Genomic DNA, 23,481 nt, shown 5'->3' with positions numbered 1-23,481 from the left:
AGTGTTAAAATATAGGGAAAAACAAGTGTGTTTAGACAGATTCTCAGTAAGACAAGCAAGCAGTGAGCCACAACCAGGTCCTAGTAGTGCTCCTGCAAAACATAGGAGAGAGATTACCCCATAGAAGTCATCACCGCCTGATGTTATAATGGAAGGGGACTCCCCTTCCAACCACTATCACCTCTCCTCCTCTCTCCCCTCCTCACCGTCTTCCATACACCAACAAGAGTCATCAATAAATTTAAGCAATAACCTGAATTAGGTATAAAATTTACTTTGAAGTTAATAATTTTGGGAGTGTGGAATGGATTAATTCAATTTACATTATTTCTTATGGAAAATTCGCTTCAGTTTACGAATTTTTGGGTTATGAACCATCTTTGGGAACGGATTAAATTCGTAAGCTCAGGTACCACAGTACCTCCAGTCGGAGGCAAAAACTCCTCCAAAACTCGTGCCACACACAGTCACATGTAAGCAAGACAGCGCCGCCTTGCTGGCTGCCGGGGAAGCGCGCACAGAAATCAAAAACAATTTCGTGGCCTAAACACCCCTAATCTGGTTAAAATTACTGTACTACAGAAAACTAACAAGTAAACAAAACTCCCCAATTAAAAAACGAGCATGACGTCACACTTTCCGCGCTGTTTGTCTGCGCAGCTTCCCCCTCCCTGAGAGGGGAAAGGGGGAGCCCCTCGACCCATCTCACCGGCTATCCACCTGTCAGTTTGAGGGTGGATGTCAAAACAGGCGTAAAAACCAGCTAACTGGGGGAAGGGAGGGTTACTGAGAAGCCTCCGGGTCTCACCCAGAAAATGGTGGGGAGGTTTGGGCTATCTACCAAGAGCTATCTACCCAAAGCCAAGGACAAAAGAGGGACAAACCTGGAAGGCAGAAACCATGTGCCTAAAACCCGAAAGCAAGACAACAGGCAACACCGAGAGGACCCCGCAGACAACCCTGGAGACCAAAACCCCTGAACAGGGGACAAGGGAACCCCGGGCAACTTAAAGCATGTCCAGGGGCCACAGAGGCCACGACATGCAGGCAATTGCTGAGAGACATAACCAGACACAAGAAGATGCACCCCCGGCCAAAAATACCAAGCAACAACAACCCCATGGACCTCCTCCAGAAAAACAGCCAACCCAACCTCACCAGAAAAAGAAGAACGGCTGCAACAAACAAACCTAACACCAGAACCCAAAGAAGTAGAAACCTCTGAGAAACAATCGGGAACCGAAGGGGCCACAACCAACCGGGGGGAAGAGGTAAGAGAGCATCATGTCCAAAGACCAGGACAGCTCAGGCGGCGCAAGAGCAGGCCGGAGGTGAAACAATGCCCTAGACAGCTTGTGGAATGGTGCAGAAGGAACATCAAAAACGAAAGCAAGCCTTAGCAGCTCCGCCAGCACCACATGATACGAGATGACAAAATGCGGCATACGAAGACGGTCCTGAAACAGCCACTAGAGAAAGGACAAGACCACCTCAACAAAAAGCGAAGTATACCTACGAAGAGACAAAAAAAGAAAAAGGAAGGATCGCCAGGAAGCCCCATACAGCCATCGAGACGAAGCACGCAAGTGGGACACCATCAACGAAGCCACCTGATCTCCACCGAGCTTCCCCCATCCCAACGAAAATGAACAGATGGTTATAGACTTGAGTCAAAAGTAAAGTACTAGACGCAAAGACTCGAGAAGACCAAACCAGCCCCGGAACAACCCCTGGGGTACGGACACCGAGCAAGCAGTGCCTGAAACCAAGGTTATCAGGGAACCAGATGGAATGTCCATCAGGGCACCAGGCACCAAACCCAGCGAGCTGGGAAAGAACCAACCCTGGCGAGCAGACACGCCCCGTCCTTGAGGATCCCCCCCCCCCCCCGGGACCCTTGAAGGACCAACACGACCGACAACGGATGACAACGAGAAGAAACCGCTTGCAGAAACAGCCCAACAGCAGACCCCGCAAACAGCAAGGACAAAATGGTGATGAAAACCAAAAGCCAGAGGCCCAGGCAGAGGCCAATAAGGAAGCGAGCACCATGAGGCAACACGCGAGACGTGAAGCGAAAACAGTGACACCGCATCCTGCAGGAATGGTGCAACCAGCTCCAGCAGGGCAGAACGACGCACATGACGCTGAGTAATGTATGAGGAAAACTACTTAGGATATGTACTGCACTAAAATAAAAATTCCCGTATGGAAAATTAACTCAAAGAAAAGTTCGTAGCCAGGGCTGCAATTCCAAGCTCCCCCCCGTCCCAATGAAAATTAACTACAGGGGACAGGAGTGGTTGAATGGAAATCGACATCCATCTGCAGACATTGCATACCCGGCAGTCGGTAGTGTGATACAAGAAGAGGAAAGAACTCTGCGCTATAACTAAACACTGGTCAGTTCAAAATCAGGGAACTGAACATGTACATAGTCCAGCCTAGCATTATCATTAGTATAGCCAATATGCACATACTAATATACACAAGAATGTGTAGCATAAAGGTAAGAAATACGTAAATATGCAATGAAATGACCGTAAATATGATCAAGACACTGGTAGCTAGGGACAAGAGAGTATAATCAATATGATGAACTAACACAACTTAATTAGCAATTGCTAATGTAATGTACAAGATCAACTATATATACAGAGAGATTCCAATATATATATATAAGGATGTAGCCAGGCATTGAATGACAGTCAATGAATGAGTGCCCAGAGTCAAAAAAAGATTCAGTCGCTGAAAAAGTAAATTAAAAGTTACTAAAATTTTGGGCTATGCCCCACAGTGTAATGAACAACAATATATATGGACATATTAATTAAGGCAACGTTAACACTATCGATAACTTTGGACAGGACTCGCGTCCACTACAAAAAATATTTGTATAAAATTCATTTTTTATCCAATCGACCTCGGGATAGTATCAAAATAAGCGCCTTTAGATTGTGCACAATTTGATACCAAAATGAAAGATATAACATGAAACTTGATGTCCGAACACTTGAAAGATTATAAATAGGCTTTTGGTCAAAATATTAAAATATTTGTTAAAATTCTATTTATTGTGCTATTATGTTGGGACTAGTTTTAAAATGCGCGCCTTTACGTCGCGAACAATTTGATACCAAAATGAAAGATGTAACACAAAAATTTATGTCAGAACACTGGAAAGATATAAATAATTTTGTGATGATGAGCTTCCAGAATTAAAATATTTGTTAAAATTCCAGTTATTGCTCTATTATTATGGGGCAAGTTTTAAAATACGCGCCTTTTTATTGCGAACAATTTGATACCAAAATGAAAGACGTAACACGAAATTTGATGTTATCAAATTGAATGAGTATACACATTAGGTTGCAGTGTACAAATTGGTGCTCTTCATGGGTAACTTTAGGCTTTTCTGCGGGGAGGCACTCCAGGCTTTTGTACATTACAGTATATTCATACACATCTGTAGGGAATTTAATTGTGAACACAATGATACCAAAACGAGCGACGTAGCACGAGAATTAAGGTGAGAAAAATGGAACGAGTATGCACATGTTACTCATTTTGTGCGCTCACGGGGTAACTTTTGCAGAATTTAGGCTTTGCTGTTGGGAGTCACGCCAGGCTTTTGGACATTATATTTATACACACCTGTAGGGAATTTAATTGCAAACACAATGATACCAAAACGAGCGACGTAGCACAAGAATTAAGGTGAGAAAGCTGAAACGAGTATAGACATTTAGGTGTCACCGCGCACTTACCCGCACGCTCGGTGCATGACCCCTAAGTTGACTGCGCGCCTGCCCGGTGAGTGATAGTGTTAAGATGCACGCAAAGTGCCCAATCAACATACCACAAACAATACCCAACACTTATCCAAAAATCGACAGCCAGTGCCTGGCTGACAGTGTGGCCAGACCGTATAATCTTGCATGTAGAGTGTAGGCACTATAGTGGCACGACACAGCTCAGCCATGTAATATTCTGGGAGCATTGGTAGTGGATTATGTCCTACGTTGCGTATGCATTAGGATAAGAGTAGGCGTAGAGTAGAGGCGGAGAGGGCATCACTCCGAGCCACCCTACTCCTGCATTCAGAGAAAATACTAGTAAGTTTCCCTATACAGTATAGAAAATCCAGAACACCCCCAGTATCAAGGGGGCTATGACTGGAGAGAGAGAGTAGCTAGTGTGGTGTATTACCCTTGAGAAAGGTCGCAGAACACCAGCACATGTTATACTGTCCAGAAACAAAACTATCTCCCTCGGGACACGCTCAGAATGCATGAGGTCCAAGTTGACTCCACCCTTCTTTCGGAGAGGGTAGCCGACAATGATTATTTAACAATTATTTTTATTGCCGAGACAGATTACGGAGATGAGATGTGATTAGAAAATAATTAGATATAGTATTGAAAGATGATACGTAGTATGGAAGTGGACAAACGAGTTCAAGAAAGGACTGGAGGTAATCCTCACCAGAAACTGACAGACGTACCAATAATATGTGAATTATCGAAGTTCTTCTCAAACCTTCGAGACCCTAGATAATCAAGCACTAAATCACAGAGGCACATATGGGCCCATTGCTATACTTGACCAAGAGTCATGCAGGATCCCGATACGATTCTTACATGAATGTGACATGACGCAGAAGAATACATGTCCCAGATAAGAATGTTGTTAAAATTATCCACAGGAAGAACAGAACCGAAGGACCCGAAGGGACACGGAACTGAACCGGGGAGGGACCATCACTAAAACCAACTCGTATGTAGAGAGGGAAGGGAAGGGAAGGAAAACCCCCACTCCCTGTAAAAGTAAGCCCCACTCAAAGGATAAGAAAACCCAGGTGGGGTCCAATGGGGCTCAGGTCCCCAAGCCAGCCCTCACCCCTAAACCCCGGGAACCTCTATACTAGGTCCCGGGGCCAAATTGTCCTCCGAAGCCCCGGCCTCAAAATCAGAAGACAGGGCAGCTGGAAAACACTAAGGAAGGGGGGGCCCACTGGTCAGAGTGATATGCAACAACTGGAGGAATTGAATCAAATGCCTCCATCGCCACCCCAGAAGGGGCAACCCCCGAAACTTCCTGAGTCTCAGAATCCTCTAAACTTCCCCCCAACCTTCCAGACCACGAAACCCACAGACACTCCGGTGCCGGAAGCAAGGAGGGGGGGGGGACCAGAATGAACCACAGCAGGGGAAGAACGAGGGGGTGCGGACTGAAACAAGGTCGAAATGACCAACACCCCCAAGTCCGGGTCTCTACAAGCAAAGCAGGGAAGCCTCAGGGCATCCAGGGTAGCAATCAACCTAGCATGTTGCAGCAACCTAAACCTAGCACCTGACGCCTGACAGCTGGGGTGGACAGCGCTTCTGATTCGTAGTCCTGAGGTTTTGGGTTCAATCCCCAGTAGAGGCGGAGAGAAATGGGCAAAATGTTTCTTTCACCCTGATGCCTCTGTTACCTAGCAGTAAATAGGTAATATGGGAGTTAGACAGCTGCTATGGGCTGCTTCCTGGAGGTGGAGGCCGGGTTGAGGACCGGTAGGGGACACTAAGTCCAAAAATCCTCTCAAGATAACCTCAAGATAGCATGCAACGCCTGAGCCGCCTGCACCCGGATAGTGTCATCAGTAGATTGGGTAAAGTGAGTCACAAACAAGCAAAAATGCTCGCAGGACTCCGGGTTGAAGGTGTCACCAACCCAACAGGCAGCATAACGGAGGAAGAAACAATGAGTGTCGCCCTGAGACAAGGGAACAGAGTAACCCTCAAACTCGCACAAGGAGAGAGGGGGACCCAAGGGTCACATCCATTGAACCCCTTGTGCCTCTGTGGGATTTCCCAGGGCCCTTAGACTGTTATCACGAAGGGTAAGCCCAGGCAGGGTACTGCTAACCGGCGCCCATATCTATCAAACAAACTTCTAAAACTGAACCACCCCCGGGACGTGTCCACTCACGGGGGCCAAGCAAGGGGGTACCACTGAACATTGGAGGTTGAGACACTAAGATAACTGGGGGTAGGGGGAACAAAAGCAGACCCCCCCCCCCCCCACCAGGCACAAACAAAAATGAAAAGAAAACCTCTTCAAGAGGACAACGTACCCAGAAGAATAAAAGCTGGCCACTGTAATAGGTGAAAACTGCGCCCCTACCAGTGCAAAAACTACCACTTACCCCCAAGGTAAACAAGGGAGGAAACTCCCTAACACACTCGGGGCGGTCAATCACTGAACAGCAAGAGACCAACAGAGGAAGACCCCCAAGGTGACTTGTGGAAGATAAACCCAAGCCCCAAGGGCAGTACTTACAGGACACTCAGGGAAGGGAACCCTAAGCACATGTAGCTTGAGTACCTGTGAATATTACTCCCAGCTCGCACGCCACCATAAGAGCAGTACTGGACACAAGGCACAGCACAACACATGAGAGAATCTGGAGCTGGAGCCACACGACCGAGCCACAATCACATCAGCCGAGAACTGACAGGTGGATAGCCGGCGCGATGGGTCTGGGGCTCCCCCTGCCCCTTCCCGGAGGGGGGGGGGGGAAGCTGCGCAGAAAAGTGGCGCAGCAAGTGTGACGTCATGCTTGTTTTTCAATTGGGGAGTTCTGTTTACTTGTTAGTTTTCTGTAGTTGTTTTAACCAGATTAGGGGTTTGTGTTGGGGTGCCTACCTTTCTGGGTGCCCGGCCCGCTTGATGGCAGACATAGAATGCTCCACACAATAAAGTATGTAAAATAAAATTATAAAATAAAATAAAGTAAAATAAAGTAAACTTGGGAATAAAGTATGCAATGCGTTATAATCTGGAAGAAAATAAGGAGGTTGAAGCAGTTGAAAAACCTGACTTCAGGAGAGGACATTATGGCGATCATAGAATTTTTTTTAGTGAGTATAATTGAACAGACTTGTTGCTAGGCAAGGAAGTAAATGAGATGTATGTCAAGTTTTGTGAAATATATGACAAAGGCACAAAATTTTTTATACCAAAACAGAGATGCAGACCTAGGAAACAGGACTGGTTCAACAGATATTGCGAGAAAGACACAAAAATGGAATCAATATAGGAAGAGGCCAAACCCCCAAACATACCAGCGATACAAAGATGCAAGAAACAACTACACGGCAGTGAGGAGAGAGGCAGAAAGAAATTTTGAAAAAGGGATTGCAGACAAATGTAAAACAGAACCAGGTCTATTCTATAAATTCATAAACAACAAATTGCAGGTAAAGGATAATATTCAGAGGTTGAAAATGGGAAAAAAATTCACGGAAAATGAAAAGGAAATGTGTGAAACATTAAACAAAAATTTCCAAAGTGTGTTTGTACAAAATGAAATCTTCAGGGAACCAGACACAATATGAATTCCAGAGAACAACATAGAGCACATAGAGGTGTCTAGAGACGAAGTGGAAAAAATTCTCAAGGAGCTAAGTAAGAACAAAGCAGTTGGTCCAGATGGAGTTTCACCATGGGTTCTGAGAGAATGTGCACCTGAGCTCAGCATTCCACTTCAACTGATTTTTCAGGCATCCCTGTTTACAGGAGTTGTAGCTGATGTGTGGAAAAAGGCTAACATAGTTCCAATCTACAAAAGTGGCAGCAGGGAAGGCCCCCTTAACCCTTAAGCTGCTAAGGGATCCTGAGGAGATTTACACCCCCTGTGCACAAGAAAAAAAAATTCTAAAAAATTATTTTGTCTTCTAAAAATGTTAATTTGTGTTCCCTGAGCATGGGGGAAAAAATCGTAGGTCACATATTTTGGCCGCAATAGGTCGAGGAAGTCTGGTAAAATGTGGAAGTTGACAGAGCGGTCGTCAGAGACCGTCAGCGTCACCCGAGCTGACAGGTGGGAGTTGCCACAAAGATATTATTACCTAATTATTTCAATCTCTCTAATTGATTTTTTTTAGTTTTTTTGCAGTAATATTATTCAATAGTGTGTAGTGTGATAGATTTATATAATAAATGGGGTGAATCATTGCTATACTCAAAAGTATGGTGTGCATATTAGTGATTCAATTATTATGTTCATAAAACAATAAACAAATAGTTTTACTGTTATTACACTCTATACGTAGGTTATATATAAGTATCTGCATGTTTTATTCACCATAATGAACACTAAGGGTACGTTAGTATTATGAGTCGAAAAGCAACGAGGAGTGACCGCCACACACCAGCCAGCCACTCCCTCAACAACGCCTCACTCGTCTACTTTCTCCTCCCACCGTCCTGTTATTTATTTAATTTACTATATACAGACGTTATATATAAGGATCTACATGTTTTGTTCAACACAACTGTACAACTAAGCTGATATAGTTAGTTCAGGCACCAAGAGATGTCGCTACACAAAGACAGCTGGCGGCTACCTCCCTCACTCATTCAAGGTCAGGTGCACTAAAATTTCTCCCCCAACAGTACTGTTTGCAGTGTTGTTACACTATATACACTCTCTTATAAATGTATAAGTATATACATTTGTGTTCACCATAGAGAACCACTGAGCTGGTATAGTGAATGCAGACAATAACAGGTGACCACACAGTCAATAAACGATGCTATCTCCTTCCGTCCCTCAGCACTACTCTTCTCACAGCGCTAATTATCACAACAATCCTGCTATTATCACAATCCTGGTCATTTTTATCACAGTCAGGGGTCATCTGTAATACTGTCATCGCTAAATAATAGAAGTTACATATTTATTTTGACATTTTTAGGCGATGCTGTGGTCACAAGCTGAACAGTAATGCTGTTATCTCATGCTGTGTGCACCAGCCTTGGTTGCTCCCACAGTACTGTGGCTCTCACACCGGAGAATATTGCCCACGATTTTTTTTTATACATGGCATCTCTTTACAAGAGCCCTGAGGAAGCTAATGTTAACCCCGTGTAGCCGCGGGCCATTTGAATCGTGCCTGGCACCCTATGGCATTTATATATGCCATGCACACCGTGGGACATGTTCCTCTTGGCGTATATATACACCATGCGCAGTTTAAGGGTTAATTATAAACCTGTATCATTGGCAAGTGTAATAGTCAAAATATTGGAAAAAATAATTAAAACTAAATGGGTAGAACACCTGGAGAAAAACGATATAATATCAGACAGACAGTATGGTTTTCGATCTGGAAAATCCTGTGTAATAAACTTACTCAGTTTCTATGAACGAGCCACAGTATGACCGAGCCACAGATTTTACAGGAAAGACATAGTTGGGTTGACTGCATCTATCTGGACCTAAAAAAAAGGATTTCGACAGAGTTCCACATAAGAGGTTGTTCTGGAAACTGGAACATATTGGAGGGGTGACAGGTAAGCTTCTAACATGGATGAAAAATTTCCTAACTGACAGAAAAATGAGGGCCGTAATCAGAGACAAGGTATCAGATTGGAGGAATGTCATGAGTGTAGTACCACAGCGTTCAGTTCTTGCACCGGTAATGTTCATTGTCTACATAAACGATCTACCAGTTGGAATACAGAATTACATGAACATGTTTGCTGATGATGCTAAGATAATAGGGAAGATAAGAAACCTAGATGATTGTCACGCTCTTCAAGAAAACCTGGACAAAATAAGTATATGGAGCAACACTTGGCAAATAGAATTTAATGTGAATAAATATGTTATGGAATGTGGAATAGGAGAACAGACCCCACACAACCTATAAATTATGTGAGAAATCTTTAAAGAATTCTGACAAAGAAAGGGATGGACTTGAGACTGGTCCAGGACGGACTGAAACGTCGTCGTCCCTTCACCTTCTAGTGTGTGGTCTGGTCAACATACTTTAGCCATGTTATTGTGACTCATCGCCTGTAATTTCTATCAAGAATTCTGATAAAGAAAGAGATCTAGGGGTGGTTCTAGATAGAAAACTGTCACCTGAGAACCACATTAAGAACATTGTGCGAGGAGCCTTTGCTACACTTTCTAACTTCAGAATTGCTTTTAAATACATGGATGTTGAAATACTAAAGAAATTGTTCACGACTTTTGTTAGACCAAAGCTGGAATATGCAGCGGTTGTATGGTGCCCATATCATCAACAAACTGGAAAAGGTGCAACGACATGCCACCAAGTGGCTCCCAGAACTGAAGGACAAGAGCTATGAGGAGAGGTTCGAGGCATTAAATATGCAAAAATTAGAAGATAGAAGAAAAAGAGGCAATATGATCACAACATACAAAATAGTAACAGGAATCGATAAAATTGATAGGGAAGAATTCCTGACACCCGGAACTTCAAGAACAAGAGGTCATAGATTTAAACTAACGAAACAAAGCTGCCGGAGAAGTATAAGAAAATTTCCTTTTGTAAACAGAGTGGTAGACAGTTGGAACAAGTTAGGTGAGAAGGTGGTGGAGGCCAAAACCGTCAGTAATTTCAAAGCGTTATATGACAAAGAGTGCTGGGGGGACGGCTATCAGCCAGGATAGGGGAAAAGAGGAAAACTACCAAGGGGAAAACTGCTAAAAGCTGAACCCCTGTGACGTGTATATTCCCCCCCCCCTCCCAGAAAGGGATGAAAACCCCCTACACAGAAGGCACAAAAGGCTCAAGAAGAGGCAAAGAGCCCAAGCGCTGCAATCGGGCTCCCCACAAAGACCTGAGAACCCACAACAGGGGCTCCTAGGCCAGAGCCGTCCTCAATGCCCACTACCCCTGCAGAAAAGGTAAAGTCCAGGGAAAAGGCAGAAAAAAAGGGGTCTGCTGGTAGGACCTAGAAGCCTTGGCAGGAGGAATAGGCTCAAATGCCTCCGTCACTGACCCGAATGGGGCAACCCCCGAAGACGCCAGAGTCAGGAGCAGGGAGGGGGGAAAAGGGCAGAGCAAACAACAGGGAAAGGACTGATTAGTGCAGATGGAACCAGAGTTGAAGCAACAAACACCCCCAAGTCTGGATCCCTTGCAACGCTGAAGCTGCCTGTACCCAAACATCAGTATCAAGAGTGTTAGAAATTAGAGCAGAAGCAGAGAACATGTCTCGCAAGATTCTGGGTCAAAGGTGTCGTTGACCCAACAAGCAGCATGATAAAGGCATAAAAGGTGACTGTCACCCTGAGACAAGGGCACAGAACCCTCAAACTCGCACAGGGCAAGGTGGAACTCAGAAGACGCATCCACTGGTCAGCTGAGCCCCGACGGGGATTTCCAGAGCCCCCAGGCTGACTGCTATGGGAAACCCAGGCAAAGCACTGCTAAAACCAGTTAAACCCAAAACTACCAAGGGGAAAACTGCTAAAAGCTGAACCCCTGTGATGTGTACAATCACGGGGGCATAGTGAAGGGCCACCCAAATACCCTAACATGAACGAATTGCCAACTAAGGAAGACCGCCCCTCCAAGGAAAGAAAAAAAAAATGCAAGAGTACAGCATCACCAAAGGAACAGAACATAGCCGCTACGTAGGTAGGCAAGCTGGGCAGTATCTTGCGCCCCAACCAGCAAGACAACACTACTTCCTACCCAAGGCCAAACAAAGGCCACAAAAACCACAGCTGGCCGCAAGGGCGGGGCAAAAACTGAGCAGCAAGAACTCCTACGGAAGTGGAATCCTGAAAGCTCTATGGAAGATAACCCCTAGAACTCATGGGCAGTACTTACAGGGCAAATAGGAAAGGGAGCCTTAACCCTTAACCATTAAACTGTTCAACACGTCATATGACGTGTTGAGTAACTTATGCAAAAGTGCATATCATGTCATGTGACATTTTGGAGTACTACACAAGATTTAAATGAGCCGCAGATACACGGGGTTCACATCACCTTCCTCAGGGCTTTTGTAAACAGACGACATTTAAAAAAAAAATATCATGGGCAATATTCCCGGGAGTGAGGGGCCTCGGTACTGAGTAAGCCACCAAGGCTAGCGCATGCACCATGAGCTCACAGCACTGCTGTTCAGCTTGTGACCACAGCATCGCCTAAAAATGTAAAAAATATATGTAACTGGTATTATTTAATGACGATAGTATTACAGAAGACCCCTGACTGTGATAATAATGACCAGGATTCTGATAATAGCAGGATTGTTGTGATAATTTGCGCTGTGATGTGGGAGGAGTAATGTTGAGGGAGGGAGGGCTGTAGCGTCGTCTGCCGAATCTGTGTGGTCACCTGTTGCTGTCTGCACTTACTATACCAGCTTAGTGGTTTGCTATAGTGAACAAAACATGCAGATACTTACATATAATGTCTGTATATAGTGAAAAAAGCAAAAACAGTATGGTGGGAGGAGAATGTTGGCAAGTCAGGTGAGGTGAGGGAAGGAGTGGTGGCCAATGACTGGCTGGCTAGCTGGTGTACCGGCCACTCCTTGCTGCTTTTAGACTCATCATACCAACTTAGTGCTTCGTTATGGTGAACACAAATGTAGATACTTATTACACTATATATACACGTTATATATAACAGCAAAAGGGGTGTTCGGAAAAGCCATTTTGGTGAGGGTGGTGGCATCACATTCCTGACTTGTCATGCTGTGCAAGGGTGGCCACTATGCTCTTTGTGCACTATACCAGTTTAGATGAACAGTTATGGTGAACAAAGCATGTAGATATTTATATATAATGTCTGTATATAGTGAATAAAGGCAAAAAAAAAAGTATGGTGGGAGGAGGATGTTATAATTGACATGATTGAATCAATAATATGCACACTGTAATTTTGAGTACAGTGATTATTCACACATTTTATTATATAAATATATCACAATACACACTATTGAATAATATTAGTGCAAACAAAAATGTAAGAACAAATCAATCAGAGACATTGAAATAATTAGGTAATATCTTTGGGGCAACTCCCGCCTGAGAGCTGGGGCGAAGCAGACAGCCTCTGGCGCTTGCTGTCAACGCCTCTTTTTTGACAGACTTTCCCGCCCTATTGCAGCCAAAATGTGCCACTTACCATTTTTTTATTATTTTCTCCCATGATCAGGGAAAACAAATGAACACTTTTATAAGACAAAATAATTTTTTTTTTTTTTTTCCACCTGTGGGTGTTGAAAGCCAAATAACCCAGAGAAGCTTAGGAGTTAAACTGCCCAGCATAAGGGGGCAGGGAAGCAAAAAATATTCAAATTATGTAAAAATTACTTAAAAATGTTAAACAAATCTCCAACTTATTGGCTTCAGCGTTGTGAAACTTTTATAAAAATATTTTCACACATTGATTTTAGGCGAATATTAAAAAAAAAAGCAACATTGATGTTGATAAGGAGAAGAGGTGGTGTTAACTGGAAGTGATGGATAATACAATAATAAAGAGATGCAAGCACCTGTCCCACACATAAAGAAGAATAATAGTAGTAAGAAGTGTTCACAAAGTGGATATGCAGCTGGTGCCTTTATAGCATTGCTCACTAACACATAATAACATAAATAATAATGAGTAACTATCTTATTATGCTCTATTTTGCTATATATCATATAAATACATTGACCAATCTTATTATCACTTACTGTAAACATTGCCAAAAAAATATTTTTTTTTAAGGGGAATTTTTTTTTTTAGGTTTTTAGTTTTTTCTTCTTTGTTTATTATTTGAATTTGTTGTAACGTTTACATGGTGCAGAGTGCTTACCCGTCCCTAATTATGTGAAGACACAATTATATTGGTCAACAAATAAATCACTCACAACTCTCACAACTTGCAAATTTGAATTTTTGTTGACTGATTTTTTTTCACAAATTTCAAACTCTATTTTCCTTATTTTTTTAGGTTGTTTTGACAATTAGGGACCAGATTAGGGATTTTTTACTTATATATATTATACCATAAATATATCCCCTAAATCATTACAATTATCCCTATATATTTTTTTTTTTTTTTGGGGGGGGAGGTATTTTTTCTTGACTTCAACACATATTGACCTACACCTTTCACATATTCGAGTACGAATGCCAAACAATGTTTATTAAAACATACAAGCAAATTCAAGAATTAAAACTGCCTTATTCATTGTCGATAACTTCAACTTGAATTATATCTATAACTAGAATTTCAACTTACTTCAGTATCCAAAAATCTAGTTTCTGACCAATTTTCACCATTTTTAAATATAGTGTGCACAGCTGTCTGTTCTACAATCCCTATAGAATTGATTTTTCATAAACTCTAAACGTTTGGAGTTAAAAAATTTTGTTGTCTAAATTTGCGCATATTTCAAATGCCATATTGACAATTTTTTTTTACAGTAAACTATACTGAAAACCTATATTCTAAATATATGAAAATGAAGATCATATGTTATTCTGAGAGCATAACAACACCAAATGAACAACTGGTGATATTTTATATTTTGCAGCCGATTTTAAATTTTGAAGTTTTCAATGTTCAATTTTATAATTATTTTGTATTTTTCTTGCTTTTCAAGTTACACTTGTATTATTTAGACAAAGTTGGAGCATTTGCCTAGTATATTATGCAAAAAACATTTGAAAGAGTTTCAGCAAATTTTAAAAACCGAGTTCAATGTCTCACTTCATATAAAGTTTTGCACAGCTTAAGGGTTATGCCCATGCAGCCCCAGTACACTAATTACACCTAGCCACCACACCACAAACAGCAGACCCAAGTACACTAATTACACCTAGCCACCACACCACAAACAGCAGCCCCTAGTACACTAATTACACCTAGCCACCACACCACAAACAGCAGCCCCAGTACACTAATTACACCTAGCCACCACACCACAAACAGCAGACCCAAGTACACTAATTACACCTAGCCACCACACCACAAACAGCAGCCCCAAGTATACTAATTACACCTAGCCACCACACCACAAACAGCAGATACACCACGAAGGTACAAATACTGCCAAAGAATGAGGTCAGAGTCGATGACCACCCAGGAGAGCATCAGCCAACGAACTGAGGTCATGAGCTCCCCCTTCCCACTCCCGAGGAGGCGAGGGCTGCGTGGACAAGTGGCATGGCGGCGGTGTATGACAATTGTTTGTTTGCTTGTTTCTATAGACAGGGGGAGTTCTGCCTCACTGTTCGGACTTTGGTTGCAATTTTTCTTACCATGTGGGGTTTGTTTTGTTATGCCTACCTTTCTGCGTGCTAACTCCGGTCGATGGCAGACATGGAATGCCCCCAAATACATGGGGGTTCCCATAGGCCATTGCTCCCTTTGCCTTTCTGAGGGGGCCAGGTTCTGGCTCATGGTGCTCGGTAGGATGAACTCCAATTGACTGATGACTCTGGACTAATATGCACATATCAGTCCGATAGCTCCAGGGAGCCGGATGACTCTACACAGAAAAAAATATTACAGTATTTTATTCACCGATACAAATTATATTATATTAACATAATTTCTTTATATTAATTATTCTTTACATTAATTATTCTTTGCCAGAAATATTAACAGTTAATATTTCTGACAAACGTATCCCAGAGCAGAGCTAACATTTCTGACAGGGTTAAACATATCCCAAAGTTGGGCTAACAAATCTGACATACAGTGACACCTCGGCTTACAAATGCCCCTATTTACAAACTTTTCAGGTTAAGAGCCCAATTTCTTCAGAAAATTCGAATCGGGTTACGAGCTTTGCCTCGGGAAACGAGTTTGTTGATACGTGTATGGCCAATCTAGCGCACGGTGGCACAGCGATCGTACCTCAGTTTACCAGTGGCTCCCGCCTAGTGACAATCCCACCCGAATTCTTTGTAAAGAATTTCAGTGTTTATTTTATTTTTGGGTATTTGAACATAAAAGTAAGTATTATATATCTTCCCATGGGTCCCAAGAAAGTCAGTGGTAAGGTTCAACCAAAGAAAGTAGTTGTGAGTAGAGGCAGTAGAGGATGCCCCTTCCTCATAAAGAAAGTGTGTGAAGTATGGGAAGAACTGCAAAGTTTTGTTAAAAAAAACTCACCCAGATAAAGCTGTAGCAGGCTGTTGCATTGACCTTTTAACCACTGAACTGCACAACACGCCTGCAGGCGCTCGATGGTGAGGGGGTGCAACGCATCTCTAGGATCTTATATTTTTAGCATATGATTCAAAACTCCCGCGGCTACGTGGGGTTCACATCAGCTTCCTCAGGGCTCTTGTAAACAGACGCCATTAAAAAAAAATTGTGGGCAACATTCCTGGTTGTGAGAGCTTCAGTACTGAGTGAGCAACCAAGGCTGGCACACGCAGCATGAGCTCACAGCACTGCTGTTCAGCTTGTGACCACAGCATTGCCTAATAATATCAAAATATATATGTGACTGATATTATTTAGCCATGATAGTATTACAGAAGAGCCTGAGTGTAATAATGACTGTGTACAATGATCAAATCAGTGAATCAATGCTGTTCACAATGTTCACAGCGCTAACCACAGCACCACAACATTATTTCGTCCATCTAGGAATCTTCAAACGAATTCTTATGTTCCTTTACAAAATAAACTTGTGGTCAATTATTCATTTACAGGATTTAGTGTCTAGCATTGTGATAATAACAAGATTGTGGTGTTAATTAGCGTTGTGCTTAGTAGTGTGGGAGGAGGAATTTTGGTGAGGGAGGAAGGGAATAGAGGTAGCGTCACTGTGAGTGGCAGCCACTCTTGTTTTGCTCACCATACTAGCTTAGTGGTGCGCTATGGTGAACACATATGTACATGGGTATATACAATGTGTGCATATAGTGTAATAACAGCAACAGGAGTATGTTGGGAGGAGCCATTTTGGTGAGGGAGTTGGCATTGTACTCATAGCGTCGTCGTCTGCTGTGTGACAATTGTCAATTGTCATGTAGTGTATGGCGACCACTGCGCTGTTTCGACACAATACCAGCTTAGTTGTATAGTTATGGTGAACAAAACATGTAGATAGGTATACATAACATGTGTAAATAGTATAATAAAAACAATAACAGTATGGTGGGAGGAGGAATGATGGTGAGTGTGATGTTGGAGGAGTGAGGGAGGACTGGCTGGGTGTGGCAGCTCACACTCTCGGAGTTCTGAGTGTGTTGATGGTGAGTGAATATAGTGTGTGACAGTGTACAGTGTGTAAATATAAATAAATGAACATGAAACATTGGATATATGTGAACACATGTGTGATGCATGTAACAGTGTCTTGGGATAGTACGGATGTTCTACTACCATAAAATTGTGTACGTGTTAATTATACATAGGATTGGCAAGAAAAAACAAAACAAATGTATTTGGAACTGTGTGCAAAAAATGAACAAAAATATATTTGTGGCAACTGGCGCATCTTGAACCTGGCGAGTGACCCCCAATTGATGATGTTACAGGCCATTTTGAGGATCCCATTGAGGCCAAAGTAAATACAATTTTGAGTTTATTTTTACATTTCTGTAATCAGGGAAGGGTTTTTAACAGATTAAAAATAAATACAAAATTCACAAGCATTTATTTCCTACGCACGGTGCCATATTTGGAGGCTGAACGGCCCAGTGCTTACATGACAATGTGATGTCTTACTACAGACAAGTGTTAAAATGTAGAGAAAAACAAGTGTATTTAGACAGATTCTTAGTAAGACAAGCAAGCTGTGAGCCAAAAGCAGGTCCTAGTAGAATGCAAGCAAAACGTGCCAGAGAGTGTACCCCAGAGAAGTCAACAAGAGTTATCAGTATAGGTAATAACTTGTACATTAGTACTGAAGATTTGGGTGAATTAGGTATAAAATTTACTTTGAAGTAAATTTTTGGGGGAGTCTGGAATGGATTAATTCAATTTCCATTATTTCTTACGGGGAAAATTTTGTTTCAGTTTACGAATATTCGGCTTACGAGCCGTCTCTGGGAATGGATTAAATTCGTAAGCTGAGGTACCACTGTACTAACATATCCCAGAGGAGGGCTAATATTTATGAAAAGATTAAAATATCCCAGAAGCAGGCTACCATTTCTGATAAATTAACATATCCCAAAGCTGGATTAATATGTTTAACAAACTAACATATACCTGAGTTGGGTTAACATTCAAACAAACATCCCAGAGCTGGGTTAATATTATGACAAACATCCCAGGGCTGGGTTAATATTATGACAAACATCCCAGGGCTGGGTTAATAACCTGACAAACATCACAGAGCTGGGTTAATAACCTGACAAACATCACAGGGCTGGGTTAATATTCTGACAAACATCACAGAGCTGGGTTAATATTCTGACAAACATCCCAGGGCTGGGTTAATAACCTGACAAACATCACAGGGCTGGGTTAATATTCTGACAAACATCACAGAGCTGGGTTAATATTCTGACAAACATCACAGAGCTGGGTTAATATTCTGACAAACATCCCAGAGCTGGGTTAATAACCTGACAAACATCACAGGGCTGGGTTAATATTATGACAAACATCCCAGAGCTGGGTTAATATTCTGACAAACATCACAGAGCTGGGTTAATAACCTGACAAACATCACAGGGCTGGGTTAATATTCTGACAAACATCACAGAGCTGGGTTAATATTCTGACAAACATCACAGAGCTGGGTTAATATTCTGACAAACATCACAGAGCTGGGTTAATATTCTGACAAACATCACAGAGCTGGGTTAATATTCTGACAAACATCACAGAGCTGGGTTAATATTCTGACAAACATCACAGAGCTGGGTTAATATTCTGACAAACATCACAGGGCTGGGTTAATATTCTGATAAACATCACAGAGCTGGGTTAATATTCTGACAAACATCACAGAGCTGGGTTAATATTCTGACAAACATCACAGGGCTGGGTTAATAACCTGACAAACATCACAGAGCTGGGTTAATAACCTGACAAACATCACAGAGCTGGGTTAATATTCTGACAAACATCACAGGGCTGGGTTAATATTCTGACAAACATCACAGAGCTGGGTTAATAACCTGACAAACATCACAGAGCTGGGTTAATATTCTGACAAACATCACAGGGCTGGGTTAATAACCTGACAAACATCACAGAGCTGGGATAATATTCTGACAAACATCACAGAGCTGGGTTAATATTCTGACAAACATCACAGGGCTGGGTTAATAACCTGACAAACATCACAGAGCTGGGTTAATATTCTGATAAACATCACAGAGCTGGGTTAATATTCTGACAAACATCACAGGGCTGGGTTAATATTCTGACAAACATCACAGGGCTGGGTTAATATTCTGACAAACATCACAGGGCTGGGTTAATAACATGACAAACATCACAGAGCTGGGTTAATAACCTGACAAACATCACAGGGCTGGGTTAATATTCTGACAAACATCACAGGGCTGGGTTAATAACCTGACAAACATCACAGGGCTGGGATAATAACCTGACAAACATCACAGAGCTGGGTTAATATTCTGACAAACATCACAGGGCTGGGTTAATATTCTGACAAACATCACAGGGCTGGGTTAATAACCTGACAAACATCACAGGGCTGGGTTAATAACCTGACAAACATCACAGGGCTGGGTTAATATTCTGACAAACATCCCAGACCTGGGTTAATAACCTGACAAACATCACAGGGCTGGGATAATAACCTGACAAACATCACAGAGCTGGGTTAATAACCTGACAAACATCCCAGAGCACAACAGTTCAGTATTGAACATACAAACTTATGAACAGAGAAGAATGACAAAGACAATCCTGGGAATTAGGAACCTCGCTGATGAAGACATTAAAAACTTTCTTTGAGTTCTTTACAAAGGTTAAGAATAAGAAGGGACAAGACTCAGGTATACAAAGGTTAAGAATAAGAAGAGACAAGACTCAGGGATACAAAGGTTACGAGTAAGGGGAGACAAGACTCAGGTACACAAAGGTTAAGAATAAGAAGGGACAAGACTCAGGGATACAAAGGTTACGAGTAAGGGGAGACAAGACTCAGGTACACAAAGGTTACGAGTAAGGGGAGACAAGACTCAGGTACACAAAGGTTACGAATAAAGGGAGACAAGACTCAGGTACACAAAGGTTACGAATAAAGGGAGACAAGACTCAGGTACACAAAGGTTACGAGTAAGGGGAGACAAGACTCAGGTACACAAAGGTTACGAATAAAGGGAGACAAGACTCAGGTATATTAATACACTCACCAACACAGGTTTTGGTTTTTCTCTCCATTTTCCTCCATTTCTCATTTACGAACGTACATGATAACTGACGGGTCTCGTCCTCAAGGGGTTCGGAAACCAAGTGGTGCGCTATATAAGTATCTACATGTTTTATTCACCATAACTGTACAACTAAGCTGGTATGGTGCCCAAAGAGCATAGTGTCCACCCTACATAGCATGACAAGTCATGCAGATGATGCCTCTCCCTCACCAAAATGACTCCTCCCAACATACTCCTTTAGTTGTTATTACACTAATACACACATTATATATAAGTATGTACATTTGTCTTCACCACAGAGAACCACTGAGCTGGTATGGTGAGTGCAGACAATAACAGGTGACCACACAGTTAGCAAACAACGTTATCTCCCTCCCTCAGCATTACTCCTCCCACAATACTACGCACAGAGCTAATTATCACAACAATCCTGCTATTATCAGAATCCTGGTCATTTTTATCAGTCAGGGGTCTTCTGTAATACTATCATTGCTAAATAATACCAGTTACATGTATATTTTTACATTTTTAGGCGATGCTGTAGTTACAAGCTGAACAGCAATGGTGTTAGCTCATGCTGCATGCGCCAGCCTTGGTTGCTCAGTCAGTACTGAGGCTCTCACACCTTGCAATGTTGCACACAATTTTTCTTTTAAATGGAGTCTGTTTACAAGAGCCCTGAGGAAGCAGATATAAACCCCGTGTAGCCGCGGGACTTTTAAATCTTGCGCGGTAATCCAACACATCAATAGCTGTGGTGCACAATTCTGCGATAGTTACTCACCACAGCTATTGTTGTGTTGCGCAGTTTAAGAGTTAATATGCAATACAGCATGTGAAGTTAGGTAGGTAGTAATGAATTCATAAGTGTTTCATGTTCTCAAGACAACAGGAATCAACAAAAACTCCATGATTTGCTCATCATCAGTTCTGCTGATCTGTCTGAAGAACAAGAAGGTGAGAACTGCTCCAGTGTAGTGCATGAACTGATTAGAACAGAAACAAACTTTAATGATAATATTAAATCTATCAGAATAGACAAAGAACAATCACCATATCATCAGACAGATGCTCACTAAGCTAGCTTATCCCAATGATAAGTAAGACCTTATTCAATTAACTGCAAATATAAAACCAGCCCTTATATTAACCCATATATTAGCAATACATACATATACGATGGGAGTAACTGTCACAGAATGGCGCACATCGTACATTTACGATTGAGGGTCTAGCACATGATTTTAAATGCCCCGCAAGGGATAGGGGCAAATATAGTCCAGCCAGGATCGATAGCAAATAGACTCCATCTTGGAAAAAAATTGTGGATAACATTCCTGTGAGAGCCTCAGTAATGAGTGAGCAACCAAGGCTGGTGCATGCAGCATAAGCTAACAGCACCGCTGTTCGGCTTGTGAACACAGCATCACTTAAATATATAACAATATCAGGCAATGCAATGGTATATAGCAATAGTTCACACATTTTATTATATAAATATATCACACTACACACTATTGAATAATATTACTGCAAAAAATTAAGAAAAAATAAACCAAAAACATTGAATTATATAGGTAATAATATATTTGTGGCAACTCCCGCCTGACAGCTCAGGCGGAGCAGACCTCCTCCAATGCTTGCTCTGTCAACGCCTCTTTTTTGCCAGACTTCCTTGCCCTATTGCGGCCAAAATATGCCATCTACAATTTTTTTTATTATGTGTCTTGTGCTCAGGGAACAAAAGTTAACACTTTTATCAGACAAAAATATTTTGGATTTTTTTTCTTGCGCCTGGCGGTGTTGAAGGCATTAACCACCGTGCTGCGCCGAGTTTATTGTGAACTTCCCCCTGTCCACATAAAATCAAGTGTTCCCCCAAAATCCTTTTTTCTTCGTAAAATAATAAATTCCCTTCCCTGAACATGTCTATGTAAAAATAAATACCAAATTCCATTCACTTTGGCTCTGGGGACGTGGACAAGGTGCGCTGTGACGTCATCAGGGCCTGGTCGCCCGTGCGTGACACGCCCAGACATGGTCGCACAGGCCATTCAAGCACCAGGTGTTGCCACAAATATATTTTCAATTATTTGTTCTATGTTTTTCCAATGCTGTTTTTTTTTTTTTAATGTATATGATGCATATTTGTGTCCTTTACAATATGTATACAGTAGAACGTTCATAATGTTCCATAGAACTGTGATACATGTGTCAGTAATGTGTCCACAATAAATGTTTATTGTCGCAATATTACCTGTTAAAAATTCACTAAAATTACAATATGTACAGTTTCACACACTGTTTACACAGTAACACACTGTATTACACACTCAGTACTTTGGAAGCGAGTCCGATAATCAACAAAGTGGTCCATGATACACAGCGAGACTTCGTTCTCGTTGCACCAGGTACAGATAGATTTTCGCTTCATGTTTCTTCGTTCTGTGTGCTTGCAAATAACACACTCATGTACACCCTTAGCTTTAGTACCTGTAGGTGGTATGTAGTCAAGCTTGTAAAGCGTAAGGTAGTCTTGAAAAGATTATAGGAAAAAATCAATTTGTAAGATGGTCTTGAAAAGATCGCTTTGTAAGTTCCCACATAGGAAGAGATTCAACCAGCCTCGAAGAGTGTCCATCAGTCAGGAAGAGATTCAGCTATTCTTGAAAATATCTATGGAAAACACCACCATGGAAACTGCTAACACTGTTCATCTATGCTACTTGTATCAGATGCATCATCACTGAACACAGAAAACGATTCATCTATATAAATTGGAGATAGCACAGGTGAGCAAGGATGGCGCGCTCTGAGCTACAACGGGATACGCTCGCTGTATCGTCCTCATAGGTGCTGTATCACTTGCATTCGACCTTTGTGTTAGGTCCTTATTGCGCCTAGCTTCACCAATATTATGACCCTTATGTTCTTCAAATAAGGTTTGAATTTCACCAACAGAGCGCGATCTTTCAACACCGAGTCAGACAGGTGTTTGGGAGCCAGAGGTGCGTGCGCCACCCATGGTTGCACACTCAGTACTAACCCAGCCAGCAGCTCTAGGGCATTCTGGGAATTTGTTCTAAGATGACTGCCTCTCACTGGAGGAACTAAGAGTACATTTCGTACACAACCAACCGTGCACACATTTAGAATAGGTACGAAAAAATAAAAAAAAGTTTTCTCGTTTGGCGCAGTTTCCCAGTGACCGAGAATACTCGGTTGGCGCAGTTCAGTGGTTAAGGCCCAGAGCAGCACAAGTGTTAATGAGTGCCTAACCAAGCAGCGTTGACCCTCTACAGACTGCATCATAATCACAAACATAACCCAAATCTTATCAAGCAGT

The 23,481-nt window shown here is 42.1% G+C and overlaps 1 protein-coding gene and 1 long non-coding RNA gene across 3 annotated transcripts in view; both read right to left on the bottom strand.

Moving 5' to 3' along the window:
• Positions 1 to 23,481, bottom strand: part of LOC123750497 (uncharacterized) — a 352,029-nt gene that overhangs the window by 105,608 nt on the left and 222,940 nt on the right. The window lies entirely within an intron of this gene.
• The window catches only part of LOC138351071 (uncharacterized), a 48,763-nt gene continuing 37,379 nt past the window's right edge, over positions 12,098 to 23,481 (bottom strand). For both annotated transcript variants that reach the window (XR_011222366.1, XR_011222367.1), the window contains one exon: positions 12,098 to 15,304. This is a non-coding gene — a long non-coding RNA (uncharacterized lncRNA). The remainder of the gene's footprint in view (positions 15,305 to 23,481) is intronic.

The sequence above is a fragment of the Procambarus clarkii genome, chromosome 48 (genome assembly GCF_040958095.1).
Source record: "Procambarus clarkii isolate CNS0578487 chromosome 48, FALCON_Pclarkii_2.0, whole genome shotgun sequence".
Lineage (NCBI taxonomy): Eukaryota > Metazoa > Arthropoda > Malacostraca > Decapoda > Cambaridae > Procambarus > Procambarus clarkii.
The sequence above is the reverse complement of the archived record's forward strand: the minus strand, read 5'-3'. Positions and strand labels throughout refer to the sequence as shown.